Here is a 23,817-nt window from a genome sequence, read left to right as displayed (position 1 = left end):
CCTACCTCACTGATGGCCTTCCATGTTTTAAGAGATCTATGCTGCTGGAGGACAGTTTAGGGATACATTAAGCAGTGTACAAAGAAAACTAATATTTGCAAAGTCATAGCTATGGAAACACTGTATATTTGAAAATTGATTGAGCCAAAAAGAGAAGTATGACTATTCTTTTAAAAATGTATTTATTTGCTATTTTCTAAGAGACGGACTCTCTGCTCTGTCGTCCAGGCTGGAGTACATGTCGTCATAGCTCACTGCATCCTTGACCTCCCCAGCTTAAGTAATCCTCCCACCTCAGTCACCCACGTAGCTGGGACTTACAGGTGCACACCACCATACCTGGATAATTTTTTTATTTTTAATTTTTTTGGTAGAGACAGAGTTTTTGCAATGTTGCTGAGGCTAGTCGAGAGCTCCTGGCCTCTGGTGATCCTTTTGTCTCGGCCTCCCAAAGCACTGGGATTACAGGTGAAATGTGACTATTCTGAGAAGGAGAGAGGGGGAGGCGGCCTTTTCTGAGGCCAGAATCCTCATCCATGTCTCATAAATCAGTAAGTCAACACCTCACACTGAGATACCAAGGACAAGTGGTATAAGCCTGATACTTAGCAAACCAGGGGCTGGCTGAGCACAATGGCTCATGCCTGTAATCCCAGCTCTTTGGGAGGCCAAGGCAGGAGGATCGCTTGAGCCCAGGAGTTCAAGACCAGCCTGGGAAACATGGTGAGACCCCATCTCTACAAAAAAAATTCAATTAGCCAGGCACAGTGCTCTCATTTCCTATACCTGGTCGAGGCTGCAGCGAGCCATGATCGTACCACTGCAATTCCAGCCTGGACAACAGACCCCGTCTCAAAAAAAAAAAAGAAAAGAAAAGAAAGAAAGAAAGAAAGAAAAAGAAAACCAGGGCTGCTCTTGGGTGTAGGAAATGAGAGTAGGGAGAGGTGGGGTGGGGTTGGTTCTTTTTTAATATTAAGCCTTATAAAATGTTGATTAACAAGTGAAAAATGGTTTGAAGAAAAGAAAACATGCATGGCCAGGCACGGTGGCTCAAGCCTGTAATCCCAGCACTTTGGGAGGCCGAGACGGGCGGATCACAAGGTCAGGAGATCGAGACCATCCTGGCTAACACAGTGAAACCCCGTCTCTACTAAAAAATACAAAAAAACTAGCTGGGCGAGGTGGCGGGCGCCTGTAGTCCCAGCTACTCGGGAGGCTGAGGCAGGAGAATGGCGTAAACCCGGTAGGCGGAGCTTGCAGTGAGCTGAGATCCGACCACTGCACTCCAGCCTGGGCGACAGAGCAAGACTCTGTCTCAAAAAAAAAAAAAAAGAAAAGAAAAAAAAGAAAAGAAAACATGCAAAAACAATGACTACCTTCAGAAAAATTGTATTTTAAAATGGAATAGCCCAGGCATGGTGGCTCACACTTGTAATCCCAGCACTTTGGGAGGCCAAGGCGGGCGGATCACCTGAGGTCAGGAGTTTGAGACCAGCCTGGCCAACATGGTGAAACCCCATCTCTACTAAAAATACAAAAAATAGTCAAGCATGGTGGCGCACACCTATAATCCCAGCTACTAGGGACACTGAGGCAGGAGAATAGCTTGAACCCAGAAGCGGAGGATGAAGTGAGCCAAGATCATGCCACTGTACTCCAGCCTGGGTGACAGAGTAAGACCCTGTCAAAAAAAAAAAAAAATTGCATGAGACAATGAGATACTGTTTCATACCAGTCAGAATAGCTATCACTAGAAAGTCAAAAAGTAACAGATGCTGGCAAGGCTGTAGAGAAAAGGGAACACTTAAATACACTGTTGGTGGGAGTGTAAATTAGTTCAGCCATTATAGAAGACACCGTGGTGATTCCTCAAAGACCTGAAGACAGAAACACCATTTGATGCAGCAATCTCATGACTGAGTATATGCCCAGAAGAATATCAATCATTCTATCATAAAGATACATGCATATGTATTTCACTGCAGCACTATTCACAATAGCAAAGACATAGAATCAACGTAAATGCCCATCAAGAACGGACTGGATGAAGAAAACATGTGCATACACACCATGGAATACTATGCAGCCAGAAAAAAGAATGAGGTCACGTCCTTTGCAGGGACATGGATGGAGCTGGAGGCCATTATCCTTAGCAAACTAACACAGGAACAGAAAACCAAATACTGCATATTCTCACTTACAGGTGGGAGCTAAATCATGAGAACACATGGACACAGAGAGGGGGAAAAAACACACTGGGGCCTTTTGGAGGGTGAAGGGTGGAAGGAGGGAGAGGATCAGGAGAAGTAACTAAAATAATAATAATAATAAAAAAATAAAAAACTAACGGATACTGGGCTTAATACCTGGGTGATGAAATAATCTGTACAACAAACCCCCATGACAAAAGTTTACCTGTGTCACAAACCTGAACTTGTATCCCTGAACAATGACGTGAAATAGGAAAAAAAGCTCGTATGACCCGCTGTCACCCCCTCTTACCCCCGACTCATCTACCCACCCTTCGGAGAAGGACACGGCTGACTACATAACTGGCCAAACCTGCTGTCAAGGAAGAAACACCTACTTGGAGACAGTCTTCAAGATCTCGGCCAAGAAAACAAAACCCGGGGCCCAACATGTAAGTCACGTGGAACAAGAGCTGTATTGTGTTCACGGAACCCAAGCTCTCCAGACAGTCAAAAAAAAAAAAAAAAAAAAAATGCCTTGCAAGTGTTCAGTTAGTCTACACACTTTTTTCAAACTCTTTCTTTTTCCTTTTCCTGGAGAAGGGGGTCTTGCTATGTTGCCCAGGCTGGGTCTTGAAATCCTGGGCTCAATGATCCTCCCGTCTCTGCCTCCTAAGTGCTTGCACTACAAGCATAAACCATGGCGCCCGGCCACACTTTGTCTTCTGTTTGCTGTGCACTTACAAAGCTACTAGAAATTTTTCTGATCCTTATGGTTAAGCACATTCCATAGATGGAGCCTCACTCTGCACAAAAGTGGTCCAATTCGCAACTAAATTTGGCCTCCATGGAGGCCTACCAGGCTGGGAAAATACAAGGGGGAGAAAATTCAAACATTCCTAGTCCCCTCAACGTTAACAATCAAGATCCCTCGCCCAACAAATTCTTTCGCCATCTGGATCTGAAAGGACTTCCACTTTGAAAATTTTCTCCTCGCGGTAGGAAGTTTGCCACCAAATATTAAAAGCCACAGAGGTGCCAAGTGTTGTATGACTCACATGTTTCATTTGCCCACTGAACATTTGATGTGGAAGCTGCTCACACCCAGGAAGCTGGCTTGTGCCTTAAAAAGACATTATGCCAACTGAGCTGGGCTGAACGTGTAAGCAGATATTTTTAATCACATAAGGGAGGGGAAAAAAATCAATCTCTGGGAAAAAGCATAAAAGAAATAAAACATGTAAACAACACAACATCAATACATGCCCAGTGACCTGGGTGATCTAGGCCTCAGCATTGATGCTATGGCCCCTAAGGCCAGATTATGACCATTATTTTTATTTTAATATAAAGCAGTTTCTTTTTTTCTTTTCTTTTTTTTTTTTTTTTTGAGTCTCACTCTGTTGCCCAGGCTGGAGTGCAATGGCACGATCTTGGCTTACTGCAACCTCCAGATCCCGGGTTCAAGTGATTCTCCCGCCTCGGCCTCCTGAGTAGCTGGGATTACAGGCACCTGCCATCATACCCCGCTAATTTTTGTATTTTTGTAGAGACGGGGTTTCACCATGTTGGCCAGGCTGATCTTGAACTCCTGATCTCAGGTGATCTGCCTGCCTTGGCCTCCCAAAGTGCTGGGATTACAGGCATGAACCACTGTGCCTGGCCTTTAAAGCAGTTTCTATGGGTGAGCTGCCAACACCACCACACTTTACTTTCTCATTTTGAGGCTAAAAATGAAAAAGCATTTTGGGAGGCTGAGGCCAGAGGATCACCTGAGGCCAGCGGTTCAAGACCAGCCTGGGCAACACAGCAAGACCCCATCTCTAAAATAAAAATAAAAATAAATTTAGAATAGTACATCAGGCACTGACATACACTGAGTCTCACAGAATCCTCTACACAGTAAATAGTTTTATCGCTGTTTCACGGAGGAAGCAGGTTCAGTGCCTGAAGTCACGCAGCTAAGAAGTGCTGGAACAAAAATTCCAAATCAGATGCGCTGTCTGCCATCCAAAACAGAGCGCCCTTGGCCACTGCCCAGACAGTGGGGCGCATGGCTGCTGATGGGGATCAGGCGCCTCCAAACATAGGCCATCTCCAAAACCCCAGGTTCTTACCCCAGTGAGAGCTGCCATTTCCAGGTAACAACATATCATGAATCCAGCACCACTAGAGGAGAGGAGGTTCCTCAAAAGTAAATTTTCCAAACAAGTGTTTGTCCTGGCCTTGACATTTGCTACAGCGTTGGTGAAAATACTACCTTCTCCACCAGGAGGTTGACAGTTTATTTTGTCATTTCTTTAGGGATAGGACCTTGTTCTGTTGCCCAACCTACAGTGCAGTGGTAGAATGACAGCTTGCTGCAGCCTTGAACTCCTGGGCTCCAGCAATCCTGCCATCTCAGCCTCCCAAGTAGCTGAGACTACAGGTGCATGCTGCCATGCCAACTAATTTTTTTTAATTTTTTAATTTTTTTGTAGAGACAGGGTCTTGCTATGTTGCCCTGGCTGCTCTCGAATTCCTGGCAAGTTATCATTTCACTTTGGATTCCCAAAGTGCTGGGATTACAGCATGAGCCACTGCACCCAGCTACGTGTCTGGAAGTCAGCATCCATACCAGACCAACGCAGGCTGCAATTATTTTTAGTCTCTCTGGTCTCCCACTATCAAGCTGGCAACTGGTCCTAATTGCTACTGTCCGTGGGGCTGCCACTAGCACCTTCTTGGCCTACTTCCAATTTGCTGTTTTAATGTATGAGCACCTTGAAGAGTGATGATCAATAACTGTTAGAACTACATGTAAGAAAAGAGTTCGGCTGGGTAGGGTGGCTCCTGCCTGCAATCCCAGCACTTTGGGAAGCTGAGGTGGGAGCATTGCTGAGGTCAAAGAGTTCAAGACCAGCCTGAGCAACATCACCTCTACAAAAAAAAATACAAAAAATAAAATCAGCTGGGCATGGTGGCACACGCCTGTAGTCCTAGCTACTCGGGGGGCTTAGGTGGGAGGTTGTGGTGGGAGGATCGCTTGATCCCAGGAGGTCGAGGCTGCAGTGAGCTAGGACTGCACCACTGCACTCCTGCCTGGGCAATGGTGCAAGACCCTGTCTCGAAAAAAAAAAAAAAAAAAAAAGGCCGGGCGCGGTGGCTCAAGCCTGTAATCCCAGCACTTTGGGAGGCCGAGACGGGCAGATCACGAGGTCAGGAGATTGAGACCATCCTGGCTAACACAGGGAAACCCCGTCTCTACTAAAAAAAAAAAATACAAAAAACTAGCCCGGCGAGGTGGTGGGTGCCTGTAGACCCAGCTACTCAGGAGGCTGAGGCAGGAGAATGGCGTAAACCCAGGAGGCGGAGCTTGCAGTGAGCTGAGATCCGGCCACTGCACTCCAGCCCAGGCGACAGGGCGAGACTCCATCTCAAAAAAAAAAGGAGTTGCATTTAAAGGCGGCTTGGGAAAGGGCTCGGGAACTCCCCTGTTTATGCACAGACTGTGGGCATCGGTCCTCGCAGCTGGGCCATCTATGCTGGGAGAGCTCAACTTGGAAGGTAAGGGAGGAGTCACTCTATTAAAATATGAATTAAATAAAACCAATCATCCCTTTTTAAAGGATCCAGACCAGTGCTCATTTAATGTGCAAACATTCATGTGCATATGATTCACCTGGCAATCTCATAAAAATGCAGATTCTGACTCAGGAGGCCTGGGGTGGGGCCTGAAAGCCTGCATTTTTTTCTTTTTTCTTTTTTTTTGAGACAGTCTCGCTGTCACCCAGGCTGGAGTGCAGTGGCGTGATCTCGACTCACTGTAAGCTCCACCTCCCGGGTTCACGCCATTCTCCTGCCTCAGCCTCCGGAGTAGCTGGGACTACAGGCGCCCCGCCACCATGCCCGGTTAATTTTTTGTATTTTTAGTAGAGACGGGGTTTCACTGTGTTAGCCAGGATGGTCTCAATCTCCTGACCTCGTGATCCGCCCGCCTCAGCCTTCCAAAGTGCTAGGATTACAGGCGTGAGCCACCGCGCCCGGCCTTTTTTTTTTTTTTAAAGATGCGGTCTCACTCTGTCACCCAGGATGGAGTGCAGTGGCGCAATCTCGGCTCACTGCAATCTCCAACTCCTGGGATCAAGCGATTCTCCTGCCTCAGCCTCCCAAGTAGCTAGTATTACATGCATGTGCCACTGCACCTGGCTAATTTTGTATTTTTAGTAGAGATGGGGTTTTACCACATTGGCCAGGCTGGTCTTGAACTCAAGTGATCCTCCGGCCTCAGTCTCCCAAAGTGCTCCCAAAGGGTTATAGGCATGAGCCTCTGTGCCCGGCCAGATCCTGCATTTCTAACGAGCTCCCAGGTGATACCACTGTCGCTGGTTCATGAATCACTTTGCCTAGCAAGGGGCTAGATTGGAACAGCACTGTCCCATAGAAATGTAAGACGTGCCACATAAGTCATGTTAACTGTCCCGGCAGCCAGCCCCAGGCCTATCCAGCCAGCCTCCTCTTCTATTCCCTCCCCACCTTCATCCCCACACCACAGGCTAAGGCCAGTGGGTCTCAGTAGGAGGTAAGTCAACTGTAGCTATACACGGACAGTATTTGAAATACATATAAACAGTACCTCACCACCTATCGCCTGTCTCAACAATCGCCAATTCATGGGTACCCTCACTACCAATTGCCCATCTCAACAATCGCCAGTTCGTGGCCAGTCTACACCAAGGCTACTCTCTTCATGTTCGAGAATGAGGCTAATGTCAAGAGATACAGAGAACAGGCCAGGCATGGTGGCTTGCACATGTAATCCCAGCATTATGGAAGGCTGAGGCAGGAGGACTGCTTGAGCCCAGGAGTTTAAGACCAGAGCAGGCAACATAGTGAGACCCCATCTCCATTTCAAAAAGAGAGAGATGGAGAACAGAAGAAGGGTTGACACCTGTACAGTGGGTGTCCTAGAATGAAGAAAAAATAAAGAGAGGAGAGAAAATATTTGGAGAGATAAATGTATGAGAACTCCCTAGAATAAAATAAAAAAATAAGACATCAGAATCAAAGGGTCAGTAAAGTGCCAAATAAGATAGGCACGGGGGAGAAATCCATATTTAGAAACATTTTGGTGATATTAAAGAATAAAGACAGACCAGGCCCAGTGGCTCACGACTGTAATCCCAGCACTTTGGGAGGCCAAGGTGGGTGGATAACCTGAGGTCAGGAGTTCAAGACCAGCCTGGCCAACGTGGTGAAACCCCATCTCTACTAAAAATACAAAACTTAGCAGGGCGTGGTGGCAGGTCCCTATAATCCCAGCTACTCAAAACGCTGAGGCACAAGAATCACTTGAACCTGGGAGGCGGAGGTTGCAGTGAGCCAAGATTGTGCCACTCTACTCCAGCCTGGGCGACAGAGAGAGGCTCTGTTTCAAAAAAAAAAAAAAAAAGATGACAAGGATAAAAAGAATGAAAACAAGGATAAAAAGAAAAACCAGACTTCCTCCAAAGCAGTAAGAATCACACTGTCCTCATATTTCTCAACTGTGACTCTCTGCAAAAAGAAAACAGGGGAATCATCTCGGTGTTGAAGAAAAAGAATTCTGACCTGCAATTTTACATCCAGCTAATGTATCACTTAAATATGAAGGTGGAGGCCAGGCGCGGTGGCTCAAGCCTGTAATCCCAGCACTTTGGGAGGCCGAGACGGGCGGATCACGAGGTCAGGAGATCGAGACCATCCTGGCTAACACGGTGAAACCCCGCCTCTACTAAAAAAATACAAAAAAACTAGCCGGGCGAGGTGGCGGGCGCCTGTAGTCCCAGCTACTCGGGAGGCTGAGGCAGGAGAATGGTGTAAACCCGGGAGGAGGAGCTTGCAGTGAGCTGAGATCCGGCCACTGCACTCCAGCCTGGGCGACAGAGCGAGAGTCCGCCTCAAAAAAAAAAAAAAAAATATGAAGGTGGAAAAAGTATAGACTCAGATTTTAAAGTCTCAAGAAGTTTAATACCTGCTAACAAAAGTGCTCTGAAAAGGAACCTGGAGGAAAGACACTTTATTCCCTGCAAACCAGGGAGATGCAGCCTTCCGTGTAAACAGAGTTGCTTGGCGGGGAGGGTCGTTTGATAATAGCAAAAGTGCCCACCCAGGTTCCCAATCAGATTTCTTTATGCAAATAAATGATTCAAACTTGCTTAGGTCTGATTGGTTGACACAGCTGAGCCCTGATTGGCCAGGGCAGGTGAACTCAGACTGGTTGGGTCAGGTGAGCTCTGAAAGTCCCAAACTTAACAAAGGTGCAGGTTTTCAGGGAACTCAGACTAAATGTGTGACCTCTAATCTGCAAATGGCCGTCTGGCTCTATTTTAAATTTAGGCCTGGTTTAGCCACTCTGGATCCATCCTGAAGGATTGGCTCTTTCAGGGTCACATTTGTTCATATATTCTAGCAAGGAGGGAAAATTAATACTGAAAGTCTAATACCTGGTGAGGCTGATTCTGCACGCCCAAGGGCCACAGTCCTAGATGGCACCATTATCCTAGAATCTAGATGATCTCAACAGGCTGAAGGGAGGGAACAAGGTCCCTATCACTTAGCTTATTTGACAGAAAGACAAAGATACCAATAGGCTTTAGAAACTGACAGGAATCCCTACTCCAGGCAGTTGAAACAAGTGAATTTAAAAATCAATTATATTCTAAAAGAAAAAAAAAAGAGGCCGGGCGCGGTGGCTCAAGCCTGTAATCCCAGCACTTTGGGAGGCCGAGACGGGCGGATCACGAGGTCAGGAGATCGAGACCATCCTGGGTAACACAGTGAAACCCCGTCTCTACTAAAAATACAAAAACTTAGCCGGGCGAGGTGGCAGGCGCCTGTAGTCCCAGCTACTCGGGAGGCTGAGGCAGGAGAATGGCGTGAACCCGGGAGGCGGAGCTTGCAGTGAGCTGAGATCCGGCCACTGCACTCCAGCCTGGGTGACAGAGCGAGACTCCGTCTCAAAAAAAAAAAAAAAAAAAGAAAAAAGAAAAAGAAAAAAAAAAGAAATGGATAGGAAAAACTAATCACATAAATGGCTCTTAATAATTTTAAGAATAATCACAATTCTGAGCTCTAGAAGAATAAAATAGATTGCACAACTTTAAAATCCAGCAGAAGAAAGTTTAACCCTACAAAGCACTACAAGAGAAGCTTTTTAAAAAATAAGCAATGGTAAACAGAAAACACAAAATCCTAATATAATACAACTACCAGAAATGTGTATCAGCTAAATTCACTTATCAAAGATTCTCAATCTGGGTTTTAAAAACGAGATCTTACATCACATATCTACAACAGATGCAATGAAAGCAAAATGATATGGATTGGAAATAATTAAAGAGAAAAAGCAACATCAAACCAAAAACAAAAAAAAAATAGAATAATTTTAACATCAAAACAAATAGAATTTAACGTGAAAAACATGAGTCCATATAGACATCAAAAAAAAAAAAAATAGATCAGGAAAATCTAAAGATCACGATCATATGTGCATGTAACAGCACAGCCTTAACCTAATATAATGTAACAACCGTGAAAAACTATAGGAAGGCCCAGCATGGTGGCTCACACCTGAAATCATAACACTTTGGGAGGCTGAGGCAGGAGGATCACTTGAGGTCAGGAGTTACAGACCAGCCTGGGCAACATAATGAAACCCAGTCTACTAAAACTACAAAAATTAGCTGGGCGTGGTGGTGTGCTCCTGTAATCCTAGCTTCTCGGGAGGCTGAGGCACAAGAAGCTTGATCCTGGGAGGCAGAGGTTGCAGTGAGCAGAGATCACGTCACTGCATGCCAGCCTGGGTGATGGAGCAAGACTCTGTCTCAAAAAAAGAAAAAATAAATAAAACACTATAGGAAGAAAATTATCAAAGAAACATTGACATGAACATATTCTATATACCAAACAAACTGTATGACTATATTGTATATGTCACTTATATATTGCATATTTAACGTTTTTCTACTCAAACAAAAACACATTCTTTTTGAGCACATATGGAAAATTCACAAAAATCCACCATGTGCAAGGCACCAAAAAGAAGGCCTCATAGATTCCAAAGAACTAGGATTACGGGAACTATGTTCTCTGACCATATGTGATAAAAATGACAGCAACAACATTTTTAAAAGCCATTAAAGAAAAATGTCAAAAATCTTAAAAATATACAGTATTAAATAACCCTTGGGTTAAACAGAAAATTATAAGGGAAATTACAAAATGAATAGAAAATTACAAAATGAATAAAAATGAAAGCACTACATGTCAAAATTTGTGGAACACAGCTAAAATAATACTTAGCAGAAATGTTATGGCTTTGAATAGATTTATCCAAAACAAGAAAGAATCCCAATTTAAAAAGCTGAGTATTCAAGGCCGGGCGCAGTGGCTCATGCCTATAATCCCAGCACTTCGTGAGGCTGAGGCGGGTGGATCATGCAAGGTCAGGAGTTCAAGACCAGCCTGTCCAACATGCTGAAATCCCGTCTCTACTAAAAACACAAAAATGAGCCGGGCATGGTGATGGGTGCCTGTAATCCCAGCTACTCAGGAGACTGAGGTGGGAGGATCACTTAAACCCGGGAGGCAGAGGCTGCAGTGAGCTGAGCTCTTACCACTGCCCTCCAGCCTGGGTGACAGAGCGAGACTGTCTCAAAAATAAATAAATAAATAAATGAAATAAAATAAAAAGCTGAGTATTCAAAAAAAGAAGTTAGGAAAAGAATGCACTCAGAGAATAAAATAATGGTGAGAAATACACCACATAAACAAAAAGGCAAGATTAACAAGACCAAAAGTTGTTTTTTCAAGATCAGTAAGATAAACAAACCTCTATGCACAACTAAAAATAAAAAGAGAAAAGTTGTAAATAAATTCAGAAACACAGAATGTAGAAATGGGAGACAGCGGCCGGGCGCGGTGGCTCAAGCCTGTAATCCCAGCACTTTGGGAGGCCGAGACGGGCGGATCACGAGGTCAGGAGTTCGAGACCATCCTGGCTAACACGGTGAAACCCCGTCTCTACTAAAAAATACAAAAAACTAGCCGGGCGAGGTGGTGGGCGCCTGTAGTCCCGGCTACTCGGGAGGCTGAGGCAGGAGAATGGCGTAAAAACCCGGGAGGCGGAGCTTGCAGTGAGCTGAGATCCGGCCACTGCACTCCACCCTGGGCGACATAGCGAGACTCTGTCTCAAAAAAAAAAAAAAAAAAAAAAAAAGAAATGGGAGACAGCTAGAGTTCAAAACAGATTTACAAAAAAATACTATGATCATAGAACAGTAAGTTTTAAAACCAAGATAAAATGAAAACATTTTTAGAAAATTATAAAATGCCAAAATTGACACAAGAATAGAAAACCTGCAGGGCGCAGTGGCTCACGCCTATAATCCCAGCACTTTCGTAGGCCGAGGTGCGCGGATCACGAGGTCAGGAGATCGAGACCATCCTGGCTAACACAGTGAAACCCTGTCTCTACTAAAAATACAAAAACTTAGCCGGGCATGGTGGTGGGTGCCTATAGTCCCAGCTACTCGGGAGGCTGAGGCAGGAGAACAGCGTGAACCCGGGAGGCGGAGGTTGCAGTGAGCCAAGATCGCGCCACTGCAGTCCAGCCTGGGTGACAGAGCAAGACTCCGTCTCCAAAAAAAGAATAAAAAACCTGAATAGACCAATAACAAAAAAAGTGAAATATTAAATGCCTCCCAGTCACCATTCTAAAGTCTCAGGCCCTGATGGTTTCAAAGGTGAGCTATCAAATTTTAAGATACAGATAATCCTCATGTTATATAAATTGTTCCAACGCGATGTTTACCCATTTCATGAGACTAGTAAACCTCAATTCCAACTGAATAAGAAAATTATAGGCCAATTTCACTTAATAACACAGATTTGAAAACTGTAAATCAAATCCAACAATATTTTTAAAATATAAGAAGAGTTTATCCCAGAAAGCAATAAAGGATTCAACATCATATAGTCAATCAATGGAATTTATCACATTCATAAACTAAGGGATAAAAATGCCATGGACATGAATAGGTTTTAAGGAAAAGTATCTGCAAGAGGACAACGGCTATTTATACCAAAAAACAAAAATTATCTAAAAACTATGGAAAGGGGAGTTAAGGTAGTTCCTCCACCTGGTTAAAGCTTCTACCAAAAATCTCCTTTGGTAGAAAGAGAAAGAAAAGGGCAGCCTCTGTCACCACTACCGTGTAACTGAGTACTTTAGATTCTAGCCAGCAAGTCACTCCACTGTAAGAATCAGAAGGAAAGGAACAAATAAAAACTTGCATTTTTTGCATATACTATTATCTCCAGAGAAAATGCAACAGAATCAAGTTAATTAGTAAAAATATTAACAGCAAGTTTCCCAGCTTCAAAGTCAACAAAAACCAATTGTTTCCTCTATATCACAATAATCTATTAGAATTTTTTTTTTATTAAAAAAACTGTAACAGCCGGCACAGTGGCTCACGCCTGTAATCCCAGCACTTTGAGAGGCCGAGGCAGACGGATCACCTGAGGTCAGGAGTTTGAGACCAGCCTGACCAACATGGTGAAACCCCATCTGTACTAAAAATACAAAAATTAGCCCGGTGTGATGGTACATGCTTGTAATCCCAGCTACTGGGGAGGCTGAGCCAGGAGAATCGCTTGAACCCAGGTGGCGGAGGTTGAAGTGAGCCAAGACCGTACCATTGTACTCCAGCCTGGACAACAAGAGCAAAACTATGTTTAAAAAAAAAAAAAAAAAGAAAGAAAGAAAATTGACAAATTATTCCTATGTGGAACATACAAGGAGCTCTTGCAAATCAACAAAAAGATGGTAAACCATTTAAAAAAACAACAAAAAAAAAGAGGACAAAATATATGACCAATTTACAAAAGGCAAAATCTGAAAAGCTGACAAGTATAAAATGAGGCTTATCGCAGAGATCGACTTTCCTGGTGATCATGACACAACACTGAAGAACCAACTTTAAAACCATCCCTCTGGCAAAAAATATCTCCACAAAGCACGGATGAGACTGTGTTGTGAGGGAAAGAAACTCTCACGACGGTGGGTGGGGGAGTAAGTGGGACAGCCACGCTGGGAAGCGATCTGGAGGTGCTTCGTGAAAGGAGGAACACTTTCTGGCTGGATCCAGCAAGCCTGCTCCTGGATACCAGTAAGGGACGTGTGTAAGAACGTTCCTAGCAGTGCTGTGCGTGGAGGTTGCAGGGGCGGGGGGTCAGATACTACTGAGGGGGACCAGCCCCAGGGAAACGGACGTGTGAGCTAGGGTGCTGCTAAGGACTGAACTGTTCCACCCCGCTCAAATTCATACATTGAAGCCCCAGCCTCCAATATGACTGAGGTCACTAGGGTAAAGCCCTCATCATGGGATTAGTATACTTAAAACAAGAGATACCAAAGAGCTGGCTTGCCTGCCTGCGCACACTCTCTGCTATGTGGCAACACAGCAAAAACAAGCCCGTCTGCAAGCCAGGAAAAGGGCCCGCACCAGGAACCATGTTGGCCCGTACCCGGATCGTGGACTTTCCAGCCTCCAGAACTATAAGAGATAAATACGCGTTGTGTAAATATGTGTAAGCCACCCCACCTATGGTACTCTGCTACGGCAGTCTGGGCTGATTAACACAGGTGAATGCTGAAGACGGATTTTTTTTTTTTTTTGAGATAGCGTTTTACTTTTGTTGCCAAAGCTGGAGTGCAATGGCACAATCCCGGCTCACTGCAACCTCTACCTCCCAGGTTCAAGTGATTCTCCTGTCTCAGACTCCCAAGTAACTGGGATTACAGGCATGCGCCACCACGCCCGGCTAATTTTTTGTATTTTAGTAGAGATGGGGTTTCACCATGTTGGTCAGGCTGGTCTCGAACTCCTGATCTCAGGTGATCCATCTGCCTCGGCCTCCCAAGGTGCTGGGATAACAGGCGTGAGCTACCGCACCTGGCCCTGAAGATGGATTTCAATACGGCTGTCACAACAAACACAATTCACAGGGAATGACATAGACAACAAGATCTCAAAAATTGTGATGAGTGAGGCTGGGTGAGGTGGCTCACGCCTATAATCCCAGCACTTTGGAAGGCCGAGGTGGGTTGATCACCTGAGATCAGGAGTTTGAGACCAGCCTAGCCAACATGATGAAACCCCGTCTCTACTAAACATACATAAATTAGCCGGGCGTGGTGGAGGGCACCTGTAGTCCCAGCTACTCAGGAGGCCGAGGCAAGAGAATCACCTAAACCCAGGAGGCATAGGTTGCAGTGAGCCAAGATCGTGCGACTGCACTCTAGCCTGGGCGACAGAGCGAGACTCTGTCTCATTAAAAAAAAAAAAAAATTGATGAGTGAAAAGGAAGGAGAAAAAGATTTAGGACACAGTGCCACGCTTACGAATTAAAACCACGTATACATACAAAATAGGCTATATGTTTCATAAGTCTGCATCCATATAAAGGCATAATTAATATAGTAGAATGAGGAAAGGGGGCTGAAAATGAGAATGGACCCTAAAGGCAGGCAGAAAACAAAGATTGGTTTTTCTTGCACATGGTGTAGAAATGGGCATGTTAAAACCCTTATAATTTGATTTGAGAATTTTAGTATCTTTATTTATTTTTTTTTTTTGATAGGGTCTCGTTCTGTCACCCAGGCTGGAGTACAGTGTCACCATCATGGCTCCCTGCACCTTCGACCTCCCGGCTTCAAGCGATCCTCCCACCTCAGCCTCCTGAGTAGCTGGGACCACAGGTGTGCATCACCATGCCCAGCTACTTTTGGATTTTTTGGTAAAGAGGGGGTCTCACTATGTTGCCCAGGCTGGTCTTGAACTCCTGGGTTCAAGCAATCCACCCGCCTCGGCCTCCCAAAGTGCTGGGATTACAGGCATGAGCCACTCCACCCAGCCAGATGTCAGTATCTTTAACATGATAGAACAACTGGCAAGATGTTCTTAAACATTTAAAATTATAGTGAACTGAGTTGAAATTGAGCTCATTTCTATCCACAGAGGAGGTAAGATTCACCCATCCGAGTTGATAGACTCACTGAGATACACATACACAACTAAAAAAAGATTTGGTATTTCGCTGTAACGTATGGAACCTGCCAATTTCATTCACAATTTATGCCAGCTTCTAATTATACTTTACTGAATATTAACCATTCTAATTGCTTAATGTTTTATTGGCGGGATCTAACGTATTGAGGGACATCTGGCTTGGCAAATGGAATTCTGCTGCCTTTAGAAAACAGAGCTTAGAGGACATATGTCCTCCTCACACACTCAAATATACCTGCACCCCGGACCAGTGTATCTCAAAGACGTCACTCTCTAAGTCCATGCCAAGCCAAAGCTGTGCACAGCAAGTTGCTAGGACCTGGATTTTCATTGTAGTAGCTTGTTTCAGAATGCTTTTCCCGCTCCAAATAACACAATGGCCAACGACAAAGGATGAGGAAATTTGACTTTCTCAGGCCACAAAAAATGGGGACTGGGCACTGCAGGACTGGCTCACTCCACAGCTCAGAGCCATTGAGGGCCCCGTTTCCTTCCATCTTCCTGCCCCATGTCCTCTGCAATTTTTACTCTGTCTCCCCTGCCCCCCGTCGCACCCATGCTGGGATGGTGGTAGCAGGTGGGGTCAGCCTCTTCTCCCACAGGCATGTCCCCAGGCAGACAATGGGCACTCCCAGTTTCTCCGGCCAAAACAAAGTGTAATGCCCTGGCCATGGGGAAGGAATGGGCCAGGATTCTTTTTTTTTTTTTTTTTTGAGAAGGACTCTTGCTCTGTCTCAGAGCCTTGGCCAGGCTGGTCTCGAACTCCTGACCTCAGGTGATCCACTCGCCTTGGCCTCCCAAAGTGTTGGGATTACAGGCATGAGCCACTGTGCCCGGCCAAGGATTTAGACAACCCTGAGGCTTCATCGCCCAGGGATGGGGGTCCCTTGTTGCTGAGCAAGGAGGGAAGGTGGGGTTGGGAGGAGGGAGGACTGTGGGGGCAACTAACTCTCATCCCAAACTGTACAACAGCCTTTTTTTTTTTTGTAGAGATGGGGTCTCACTGTGTTGCCCAGGATGGTCTCAAACTCCTGGGCTCAAGCGATCCACATGCCTGAGCACAAAATCACTCTGTGCACAGCAGTCGTTTGGAGGGGAGCCCCTGCACCCCAGGAGAGATCTGAGGAAGAGATGGTATGACACCCAGGGCAGAAGAAAGAGAGATGGAATGGCCTGGGTGTTAAAAGGAGCGTTCTGGAGAATAAACAGGACTTACACATAAGAGGTCAAAACACAACAATGCAGGGAGGTGGGGACAGCTAATGGCTACAAAAAAAAAAAAGTTAGAATCAATGAATAAGGCCTAATATTTGATTGCACAACAGGGTGACTATAGTCAATCATAATTTAATCGTACATTTTAAAGTAACTAAAAGCCTGGTGCGGTGGCTCTCGCCTGTAATCCCAGCACTTTGGGAGGCCGGGGCCGGTGGGTCACCTGAGGTCAGGAGTTCGAGACCAGCCTGGCCAACATGGTGAAACCTCGCCTCTACTAAAAATACAAAAATTAGCCAGGCGTGGTGGCGGGTGCCTGTAGTCCCAGCTACTTGGGAGGCTGAGGCAGAAGAATCGCTTGAACCCAGGAGGCGGAGGTTGCAGTGAGCCGAGATCGTGCCATCGCACTCCAGCCTGGGCAACAACAGCGAAACTCTGACTCAAAATAGATAGATAAATAAAATAAAATAAAATAAAAGTGTATAATTGGTCTGTTGGTAACACAAAGAATAAATCTGTGATGGATGGATACACCATTCACCACAATGTGATTATTATGAATTGCAGGCCTATATCAAAACATCTCATGTACCCCATAAATATGCACACCCACAAAAATAAAAAAATAAACAAAATACAACAGACTCAGAAAGCGAAACCCAGAGTGACTGCACATGACCTGGCAATTGCACCTAAAAAAAATGGAAAACTGCATTCACACAAACATTTGTACATGAATGTTCACAGCAGCATTATTCACAATGGCCAAAAAAGTGGAAACAGCACGAATGTTTACCAGCTGATGAAAGGATACACAAAACCTGGTATGCCCATACCAAGGAATATTATTTGGCCGTAAAAAAAGAATGTGGCACAGACATGTGCATGAGTCAACATGGGTGAGCCCTGCGAACACTATGCTATGTGAAAGAAGCCAGAGCACGAAGGTCATGTAATCCGTGATTCCCGAGACGCATGGAGGCAGACAGTAGATGAATAGTTACGGGGAGCTGGGGGTACAGGAGGGAAGACAGATAGCAACTACTAACAGGTATGGGAGTTTCTTGTTGGGGTGCTAGAAATGTTTTGGAACTAGTCATGGTGATGGCTGCACGATATTGTGAATATACCAAACATCTATGGATTTTAAACTTTATTTATTTATTTATTTACGACACAGAGTGTCACTCTTTCACCCAGGCTGGAGTGCAGTGGCAAGATCTCGGCTCACCGCAACCTCCGCCTCCCAGGTTCAAGAGATTCTCCTGCCTCAGCCTCCTGAGTAGCTGGGATTACAGGCGCTCACCACCACACCTGGCTAATTTTTGTATTTTTAGTAGGGACGGGGTTTTGCCATATTGGCCAGGCTGACCTCAAACTTCTGGCTTCAAGTGATCTGCCTGCCTCAGCATCCCAAAGTGCTGGAATTATAGGCCACCGCGCAGTGAGCCACCACGCCTGGCCAGAATTTTAAGCTTTGGAAAAGTGAATGGTACATTATATGAATTTTAGTTTAAAAAAAAAAAAGTTACAGAACGGAGGTATTGTGTCAAAAGAACTGCTCTCTGCACCAGGGCAACAAGCGGCATGTTTAGAACAGAAAAAAAAAAAATTCTTTTCAAGAGTACTCTGCACCTTCTTGTTTCTCCCTAAAAAAAGGAACTTTTCAAAACTCACTGTGCATGCAAATGTTTTCAGTCCTGCTCTTTCTTTAAAAATAGAAAATAAGGCTGGGCATGGTGGCTCATGCCTGTAATCCCAACACTTTGGGAGGCCTAGGCAGGTAGATCACCTGAGGTCAGGAGTTCAAGACCATCCTGGCCAACATGGCAAAACCCCATCTCTACTAAAAATACAAAAATTAGCCAGGCGTGGTGGCAGGCGCCTATAGTCCCAGCTCCTTGGGAGGCTGAGGCAGGAGAATCACTTGAACCCAGGAGGTGGAGGTTGCAGTGAGCTGAGATAGCGCCACTGCACTCCAGCCTGGGTGACAGAGGGAAACTCCATCTCAAAAAAAAAAAAAAAAGAAGAGAAAGAATCAGCTTTTCAAATAAAGAAAAGGCATCTCTCTGAAACAGGACACTAGACACTGAAGGCCACCCCTGGGCACCGCCCTGTGGATTCCACTTCCAGATTCTTCCCTGGAAGAATCGTGACAGCAGAACATCTGCGGATAAGGAAAGGCATGTGGCTGCATGGCGACAGGACAGGATCGGAGGGGCCAGCCCAGCAACCCACCTAATCGGTCGTCATGTGAATACTGTGCATCCCATTCTGGGACAGACTCTGCACCCCCCATTAGAAGGAGATGCCAAGTGCCCTGATTTAGGGGGGACAAATTGCAGTGAAGATTTCCTAGCAAAAGCGCCTCCTCCTAACACAAAATAAAACCGATCTGCAAAAAAATGCAGACTTTCTGGGAAGGTTAAAACCTCAGAGCTCTGTTTCAGGGTCTGATGCCACAGCAGTGTACAGGGCCCAGAGCCCTGGACTTGGCCTCCTGGAAATACTACAGCACAGTCATGGTTTTTAACCTGACATCCATCTTCTGCTATCCCACGCCCCGAGGCAACTGTCACACTTTCTCCCTTCTCCATAAGCTTGCTTTTGGATTCTTTTTTTTTTTCTTTTTAAGAGACAGAGTCTTCCTCTTGCTCTGTCACCCAAGCTGGAGTGCAGTGGCACTGCCATACAACACTGCAGCTTCTAATTCCTGGGCTCAAGCCGCAGCGTCCCAAGTAGCCAGGATCACAGGTGTGCACCACCATGCTCTGCTAATTTCATTTCTTTTTTTTTCTTTTTTTTTTTTTCTGTAGAGACGGGGTCTCACTGTTGCCCATGCTGGTCTTGAACTACTGGGCTCAAGTGATCCTCCTGCCTTGACCTCCTAAAGTATTGGTATTACAGGTGTGAGCCACCATGCTGGGCTTTTTTTTTTTTTTTTTTTTTTTGTAGAGACGGGGTCTCACTGTGTTGCCCAGGCTAGTCTTGAACTCCTGGGCTCAAGCGATCCTCCTGCCTCAGCCATCCAAACTTGGTATTACAGGTGTGAGCCACTGTACTTGGCTTGCCTTTCCGATCCTTGAACCCTTCACGTTCACTTGAACGCGCCCTCCCTCCTTTTTCTCAGGAAAATAGGTGAATCAGAGAAGAATGCCCTCAGGGAACCAGCCCCGAAGTTACTTTCCCAGCAAGACTTCCTCTCTTTAACCTGCAGACAAGTCCACGCCCTCCCACCCCGAAGCAGCTCCTCCCTGCACACTGCCGCCCTCCCCGGCCCCTCGCTGCATGGCCGTGGAGCTGCTCCTGGTAAGGTGGGGACCAGAGGCACTGGTGCAGGACACAGGGCAGCCAGCTGACCTCCTGTGCAGTTGCTCCGACGTGCACAGAAGTGATAGTCCTAGTACCAAGCAGACAGGAGCCCCCCTGCAGTAGGTATCTGCCCTGCCACCACGTATCACTATAATAAGTCATTGTCATTGAAGCTGAATGCAATTAATTACATAATTTTGAAAGGTCGGGTTTACTTCTATTAGAATTACATCATGAAACCAAGGAATTACAAAGGATTACAGACAGAAAGCAAATAGGGATGAATAAAGGAACTCCAAGCCGACTCCCCGCGTGTGTGAGTCATGTCCAATGCCGAAGTGTGGGTCCTGTCGCCCCACTTGTGTTTGATAAACCTGTGGGGACTGACTGGGTGGATGTCTGCACGGAGCCCACCTCCAGAGGTGCCAGCCCCCCGCACCGCAGGCACTGGGGACACAGTGGGCTCGCTGGATGTGCTGTGTCGGTGGGGGACACTGATGACCACACCCTCCACAGGCTGTTGCCCACCCCTGATGTTCCCCAACCTCAGTTTCTTGGACCCCTCTGGATGCCTGCGGAAATGCCACTCACCCAGCCCCATCTCTCCCATCACCCCCCAGTGGTCCTTGCCTGAAATGCCAGGGCCAGGCACACTGAGTCTGGCACAGCCACAGCCGGGCATCCTCTCGCCAGGCTATGATTACCACATCCTCCTGGTTCCATTATCATCCCTCCCCCTCACTCTAGCCTGCCTTTCATGTGGGGCTTGCAGAAGGATCCTCCAAGACACACCCCAACAACTGAACTGTCCCTCTTCAGTTTAAAAATCAGGGCTAGGTGTGGCGGCTCAGGCGTGGAATCCCAGCGCTTTGGGAGGCTAAGGCAGGAGGATTGCCTGAGGCCAGGAGTTCAAGACCAGGCTGGGCAACACAGTGAGACCCCCATCTCTACAAAAAATACAAAAAAGTTAGCCTGGCATGGTGGCACATGCCCATAATCCCTACTCGGGAACCTGAGGTGGGAGGATTGCTACTCGGGAACCTGAGGTGGGAGGATTGCTTCAGCCCAGGAGGTCAAAACTGCAGTGAGCTATGATCACACCACTGTACTGGAGCCTGAGTGACAGAGTGAGACTCTGGCTCTAAATAATAATAACAATAATAATACTCTGTTATTTCTCAGAGCCTTCAGAAGACAGAAGTGACTCTGTGGGGCTTTGCTCTATCTGTCCTTCTCTATCTGTTCCCAGGCCACCGGGTACCCAAGCTATACAGGTCACTTATTCCTGGCCTTTGTTTTCCATCCCCCTTGCAAGAATGTCAGTTCCAGCCAGGCGTGGTGGCTCACACCTGTAAACTCAGCACTTTGGGATGCCGAGGTGGGCAGATCACCTGAGGTCAGGAGTTGGAGACCAGCCTGGCCAACATAGCAAAACCCTGCCTCTACTAAACATACAAAAAAATTAGCCAGGCATGGTGGCACGCACCTGTAATCCCAACTATTCGGGAGGCTGAGACAGGAGAATCGCTTGAACCCAGGAGGCAGAGGTTGCAGTGAGCCGAGATTGCACCACTGCACTTCAGCCTAGATGACAAAGCAAGACTCCATCTCAAAAAAAAAAAAAAAAAAAAAAAAAAAGAATGTCAGTTCCTTGAAGGCAAGGATTCCCTATTGTCTGGTCACTCAATCCCTATGCTAGAATGCTGCCTGGCACACAGGAGACACTCAATAAATGCTCAACAACGGCCTAAATAAGTCTTTGGAGCAAGACAGCCAGAGTCCATCTTTCCAAACCCCTGCCCTGTCCACACAGCAGACACATCAGACCCGCTGCCATTGGACACCTCACGATACCCCATGTGTCCTGCATTCTCTGACCAACCAGCACGCCAGGAGTGTATTTCTTTGGGTAACCCAAGGGCTTGAACAGGATCCATTCGAGTCATCAGGTACCATGGAGATGTGCTCAGACACAAATGGATGCATGGCCCCAACAGCCTATGAGAAAAATGAGTCACCCCGAAATATACAGAACTGCCAACAACTTCACTCGAATGTGCTGTGTTATTTCTGAGACCAGTGCACATTTTTGCATATTTTCTCTTTAAATTTATAATTTTTTAACAAAACAAAGTCCATCATTACAAAAAAATCAGCATGCAAGAGTTATCTGGGCCAGGCGCGGTGGCTCATGCTTATATAATCCCGGCACTTTGGGAGGCTGAGGCAGGAGGATCACTTGAGCCCAGGAGTTTGAGACCAGTCTGGCCAACATAATAAGACCCTGTCTATAGAAAAATATGTAAAAAAAATTAGCCAGGCATGGTGGGGCGCACCTGTGGTCCCAGCTACAAGGGAGGCTGAGGCAGGAGGATCACTTGTGCCTGGGAGTTCGAGGCTGCAGAGAGCTATGATCCCACCGCTGCAGAGAGCTATGATCCCACCCCTGCAGTCCGCAACAGATCAAGACTCTGTCTCAAAACAACAACCAAAGCATCTGAATCCAGAGTGGCCCAAAACCTCAGTTTTCCAGTCCAGTGATAATTCCCCGAGGGAAAGAAGCTAAGATCTCAGGGATGTCGCTGTGACCAGGCTGTTTATCTCAGGCCAGTTGGCCAATGGTACATGTCTTATGAAGTCAGTCTCAGAAAACACACGCCCAACATCCCGTGTAGCTCAGAACAGAAGCTTGCGTGGTGGGTGCTGCTGACCATGTCAGGGGATCTGCATGGATTTGAGTGCGATATCACCACAGGGGCTACATCAACCAGTTTCCCAGGGGCTTGGAGAGTGGGGATCTGGTCTTGACCGCCACAGGGTTAAGTACAGGTATCAGTATCTATGGGCAATTCACTCCCCAGCACCCAGGGGCACAGCCCCTGCATCTCAGAGGAAAGTCCTGTAAAGAGACGCTCCATCCAGCATTCACCAAACCACCCACAGACAGGGCAGGCCTCTCCTCTGGGCCCGTCGGGCCCCATGGCCAGGCCTCTCTCCTAACAGTTCCCCAAAATGCTTCCAACAAACTTGCTTCAGGCAAGGAAGGACTGGGTATCTGAGGATAGCGAGTAATGCAATGGGGGGGCTCCTTGCAGCCCCAGCCACAGCCGTATCCCAACTATCAGATGAAGTTTGCTAACAGGAATGACGGGGCAGCCGTGATTCTATTATCAGATGACCCTTCTCTGCGGGGCTGAGTTTGAAGTCTACGGACAGGGCAAGGCTCCAGCCAGGCCTCCCCGAGAAAGTGCTCCCCTCAAGCCCACCCACCCCGGCCCCATTTCCATCCCCAGCTGCTCACTGCTAAGTGACCCACACCCAGCCAAGTTCATCTTGGGCAGCCCTGGAGAAGAGGTCCCTTCTGAGTCCCCCAGTGACCCCACTGCTTCGGCTGAGGGCTGCCTAGGGAACAGCGCAGGTTGGGAGGAAAAACACGCCTGGAGCTCGGCAAAGGCCAGGATATAACCCCGACTCCCGGCTTCTCACCTATGGCAGGTACGCAGCTCCACAGGGCTGTCATGCAAGTAACATGAAATAAACCAAGAGCCTAAGCCCGCGCCTGCCCGCTGTCCGTTCGCATGAAACCATTACCGTTAGTGCACAAAAACATAAAAATACAAAATAAAAATAGAAAAGCTCCTGTCTTGTCACCAGTGGATGTAAAACTGGATACGGTATGTGGAATCCAATCCTACAAGCAACATTCTCTCTCTCCACTGCTCCTTTTGCTGAAACATCAAGCCGTCCTCCCTCCAGTACAGGGAAAGTCAAGACAAAGGGGTGCTGTGCCGGTTCAAATTAATTCTTCACCCCACCCCACCCCAAATGATGCAAAGCTCTCCAGCACCAGCCAACACTCCAACAAAATCCTCCCTGGGCTTCAAACTCCAGGTTTCAACTCATCTTCCAGACTTCGGCACCCACTTTTCCACTGAGCTAAAAGCCTCCTTTTCCCCAGGGACTCAACCCCTGGAATTACCTACCAGTCCCCCAAATCCCCCATATCC

The 23,817-nt window shown here is 46.6% G+C and overlaps 1 protein-coding gene and 3 long non-coding RNA genes across 31 annotated transcripts in view; 2 read left to right on the top strand and 2 right to left on the bottom strand.

Annotated features, from left to right (window-relative positions):
- LOC144339751 (uncharacterized) overlaps window positions 1–23,817 on the top strand; it is a 157,944-nt gene that overhangs the window by 15,213 nt on the left and 118,914 nt on the right. The gene's annotated exons all lie outside the window — the stretch shown is intronic.
- The window catches only part of CUX1 (cut like homeobox 1), a 472,306-nt gene that overhangs the window by 435,392 nt on the left and 13,097 nt on the right, over window positions 1–23,817 (bottom strand).
- LOC144339757 (uncharacterized) lies at window positions 3,521–8,923 on the bottom strand. Its single transcript, XR_013415132.1, has 2 exons — window positions 7,779–8,923; window positions 3,521–3,630 (listed from the first exon to the last, which is right to left on the bottom strand). It is a non-coding gene; the product is annotated as an uncharacterized LOC144339757 (long non-coding RNA).
- LOC144339807 (uncharacterized) lies at window positions 7,195–9,167 on the top strand. Its single transcript, XR_013415183.1, has 2 exons — window positions 7,195–7,372; window positions 7,877–9,167. It is a non-coding gene; the product is annotated as an uncharacterized LOC144339807 (long non-coding RNA).

The sequence above is a fragment of the Macaca mulatta genome, chromosome 3 (genome assembly GCF_049350105.2).
Source record: "Macaca mulatta isolate MMU2019108-1 chromosome 3, T2T-MMU8v2.0, whole genome shotgun sequence".
Lineage (NCBI taxonomy): Eukaryota > Metazoa > Chordata > Mammalia > Primates > Cercopithecidae > Macaca > Macaca mulatta.
The sequence above is the reverse complement of the archived record's forward strand: the minus strand, read 5'-3'. Positions and strand labels throughout refer to the sequence as shown.